This window comes from Protomyctophum parallelum (assembly GCF_964188405.1).
Source record: "Protomyctophum parallelum genome assembly, chromosome: 7".
Lineage (NCBI taxonomy): Eukaryota > Metazoa > Chordata > Actinopteri > Myctophiformes > Myctophidae > Protomyctophum > Protomyctophum parallelum.
In genome coordinates, this window is record NC_139705.1 from 46,894,992 (window position 1) to 46,899,991 (window position 5,000).

Here is a 5,000-nt window from a genome sequence, read left to right on the forward strand (position 1 = left end):
AAAAAAGGAGGAAAACAAAACATACTGAGGTTAAAGTACAGAATCTACAGACTTACAGTCGGTAAACGAGTAGAATCTACAGACTTACAGTCGGTAAAGGAGTAGAATCTACAGACTTACAGTCGGTAAAGGAGTGGAATCTACAGACTTACAGTCAGTAAAGGAGTGGAATCTACAGACTTACAGTCGGTAAAGGAGTAGAATCTACAGACTTACAGTCGGTAAAAGGAGTGGAATCTACAGACTTACAGTCGGTAAAGGAGTAGAATCTACAGACTTACAGTCAGTAAAGGAGTGGAATCTACAGACTTACAGTCAGTAAAGGAGTAGAATCTACAGACTTACAGTCAGTAAAGGAGTAGAATCTACAGACTTACAGTCGGTAAAGGAGTAGAATCTACAGACTTACAGTCAGTAAAGGAGTAGAATCTACAGACTTACAGTCGGTAAAGGAGTAGAATCTACAGACTTACAGTCAGTAAAGGAGTAGAATCTACAGACTTACAGTCGGTAAAGGAGTAGAATCTACAGACTTACAGTCGGTAAAGGAGTAGAATCTACAGACTTACAGTCGGTAAAGGAGTGGAATCTACAGACTTACAGTCAGTAAAGGAGTAGAATCTACAGACTTACAGTCAGTAAAGGAGTGGAATCTACAGACTTACAGTCGGTAAAGGAGTAGAATCTACAGACTTACAGTCGGTAAAGGAGTGGAATCTACAGACTTACAGTCGGTAAAGGAGTAGAATCTACAGACTTACAGTCGGTAAAGGAATGGAATCTACAGACTTACAGTCAGTAAAGGAGTAGAATCTACAGACTTACAGTCGGTAAAGGAGCGGAGTCGTTTTACGACCACTATAGATGCTTTGGTGGGTGAAGGGTTAACAGACAGGCCCTCCCACTGTGCCTGTAATGATGACAGCTCTTCATTAGTGCATGGAAGAAGCACAACATTTGGGCTATAACGTGCGCACGCTCAGACACACACACACACACACACACACACACACACACACACACACACACACACACACACACACACACACACACACACACACACACACACACACACACACACACACACACACACACACACACACACACACACACACACACACACACACACACACACGCCCGCCCGCACACACACACACACGCACGTATGCACTATGCACGCACGCACGCCCGCCCGCCCGCACACACACACACGTTCTCTCTGCTGCAGCCAGCAGTCATTCATTACCTGACATTTCCATCAAAATTGACAGTCAAAAGCAGACGAGCAACAACAGACATAAATAAACAGAATGGATGGATGGGTCAGCCAGTCAGTCAGTCAGTCAGTCAGTCAGTCAGTCAGTCAGTCAGTCAGTCAGTCAGTCAGTCAGTCAGCCAGTCAGTCAGCCAGCCAGCCAGTCAGTCAGCCAGTCCGTCAGTCATAGAGACACGTCTCTGTCGGGTGGAAACCTCATGTCAAAAACTGTTACTTTTCAGGATTCAAATGAAACAATAGCAAAAGTAGCAGATCTACAAACTCATGGATGTAGATCTAGTAGAACATTAGTTTACGGGGGGGTGGTGGTATATGGAGACAGCCTGACAGCAGCCACATATAGCAGGGTTTTACAGGTACTCATGTGGCTACAGGCAGAAGTACGGACGCCTCGGTAGGGGTCCATATCCTGTGTGTTAATAATGCGTGCCATGGCCTCGGGGGAATGGCTGCTCTTTAATGGTGGAGGAGGCAGCCTGCTCCCTCCCTCCCTCTCTCCCTGCCTGCCTGCCTGCCTGCCTGCCTGCTCGCTTGTCTGTCTGTCTGCCCGCCCGCCTGCCTGCCTGCCTGCCTGCCTGCCTGCCTGCCCGCCCGCCCGCCCGCCCGCCTGTCCGCCTGCCTTCCTGCCTGCCCGCCCGCCCGCCCGCCCGCCTGCCTGTCCGCCTGCCTGCCTGCCAGCCAACCAACCAACCACTGGCTGTTAAACACATGCTCAGAGCTCAGTGAAAACATAGCTGAAGGAATTAGGTCATTTGCGATAAGCATGAAAGCAGCTAGACTTGTGGTAGTTCACAAACCTTTTCATGCCAAGGACTCCCACATTGATATTATTGGCCATATTTGGCCAATAATATAATACCATTCAATCATCATCATCATCATCATCATCATTATCATCATCCTAATCTTAATCCTAATCTTAATCATAATATTAATAACAAGTAAGACGCCGTGAGGGTGAGAAGCATGTGCAGTCGTGCATGCATCCGCCTGGGTGACGGCAGACTGCTGGCCAAATGAGGCATAAATAAATGAGTTATGCCTGTTCAAAGTTAGCTATTTGGCATGACCTTCTACCAACGTTCTCTGCAGTGCTCTGCATGTATGTATTAGTGCAGAAGAAGAATTTTCATATAACCTTGGCTCATAAAACCTTAAAATTTTCACGTACAAAATATGTTCTTTTGTCGATATTGGTCCAAAGTTTGTGTGTAGAAAAACAAATCGGGCACAAGCCACAAGGGGAATGCCAAAACCCATATATGGGCATACGCAGGCCATCAGGGATCTCCATATATGGTCATAAAAGTGACGGACAGATACAGAGTTCTCCATATATGGATATATCAGTGGGATTGGCGCCATAGGTGTCAGGGCTGCATACCGCACAAAGTCTAGTTTTGAAAAATAGCAGCTGTAGATCTCCTATTTTTGAACAGCCCCACATACTGTACACAGTAAATGGAGTAATGGACAAAGTGGTCAATATGATTGTGATGATGTATTAACTACTTTTGCTGGGGACTGTTTTTGCTAAACACATTTCATTACATTACTCGTACACACGGATCTGTCCCACTTCCCATATTCCATTCCGATTGGCTAAGATTGCCTTCCAAAGCTTGCATGATTAGTCAGTTTCAAACAAAAATGCCACAAAATGACAAACACAGCGTGCGATTTCCGTGAAATTATACACGCACATTCCCACTAGACCGAGGACGAAATGCCACTAAATCTAACCAGCCTCACAGTGGCGCTATAACAGGCCAAATCATCTGATCAGCCTCACGGTGGTGGAGGCCAGATCATGTTTTTTACCTATAACTGCACCCATCTGTGCACAGCTTTGCATGCGTACTCCCCAGAGGCCATGAAGGAAAAACAAACTTTGCCCTGCATGCATTTTTCACATCTGCCTGTTATAGTGCCACCAGGAGATAGATTTTTGCAAAACACATTTCTTTTCATTACTCGTACGGATTTTATCCATACATCAGGCAAATGGGTGCACACACCATCACTTAAACACTCCTCTCCTGGCTCCTGGTGGAGACCTGTGCCCCGAGGGGCACTCTGTCAAGTCTGCAACTGTTTTCTGTCTCTCTGAGAGATGTTCAGCCTCCCTCCCTCACTACAGTACAACTGTAAACCGGTGGTGGAAAGTACATTTACTCAAGTACTGTATTAAGTACATTTTTTAGTTATTTTTTAACTTTACTGCAGTATTTCCAATGTTCTACTTCATTACATCTCAGAGGCAAATATTGCAGCCTACCGTACTTTTACTCCGCAGCGCTATAGAGGGTATGCGCATGACATCATCATCATACCCTGAAGTTATGCGGGAAGGCCTACTGAGTGTCAAAAGACTACTTTCTGACCATGACAGCCCATACTGTACATCCAAACAGAAAAGTCCTATTTGATTGCTTTAAATTACTTTAAACATAAAATTCACTGTGTTGCTCACTTTGCCACTCGATCTGCCATTCACTTTATGCATGCATATACCCTCTATACTGTAGTGTAGGTTATAGTTATTATGTATTATGTTGGACTGTCTTTTATTAATCATAATGCCTGTCACTTCTCAGCCAGGGCTGACCTTCTTTAGACATAATTGTCAATGCGTGTCAATATGTCACTATAATGCATTAACAGTTTGACTGTTTTTCACGCTTAACCCGCATTTTAATCAACCCCCCTTCACTGCCGAGATTGTTGTATTACCTTTAGAGCATACGCTGAATTATTTGGGCTTTTAATCCGCGAAAATCCAGCAAAAAAAGCTCCCGTGGTTTGTTATGATCCGACCGTATCATCCACCATCTTGGTGCACCCGGAAGACGCACACAAGACTGGTCTCAATGAGGCTTTGCACCCCATGCATTTCCATTGGCCTCAATTTCCCAGAAGCCCTAGCAGCCCACAGCATGTGACGATTTCCGGTTTCGTCATCAAAACAAATGCATCTACTCTCTTTCTCCGCGGCGAAGACGGATTTTCTTTTTATTTATTACATTACGGCGGATTAAACACATAAAACAAAAGGCGGTATTAGCGGGGTTGGCAGCGACATTAACCTGGAGTAATCCATTCCCGGCACGGAAACTGTGCATTAATTGTTATTTTGGAGTCTTTTGCTCTTTTAGTCCACTTGCCAGAATGTGAACCCAGGCATGTTGAGTACACCAACTTTTGATGTTATAAATGTTGAGTATGGGTCCCCAGCATGTAGAGACTGATGTTATAAATGTTAAGTATGGGTCCCCAGCATGTAGAGACTGCCGGATGCTAACTTGCATTATGTTGAGCAATTTTTATAATTGGCATAATATGTGACCATACCATTAACAACCTATACACTACATGTCATCATGCTTTAGGTATAGCGTGTGACATGTCAAACTAGGGGGTTTTCATGATGCTGAATCCATTCCAAGCATTAAGTTTTGCACAAAAACGGCCGTCATCACAAATGTAATGATGTCAGCACATTATGGGCAAGTGGCTATATGGCCGTTTTTAGCCAAAGGAGTGGTTTTTTCTTTGAAAAACTAATGCTTGGAATGGATTCAGCATCATGAAAACCCCCTAGTTTGACACGTCACTGCATGCTACATAAAGCATGATGACATTTTGAATGTTATGCCTTCTGTAGGTTGTCACATAGTATGCCAATTATGAAAATTGCTCAACATATGCGAGCATATGTTGAGCA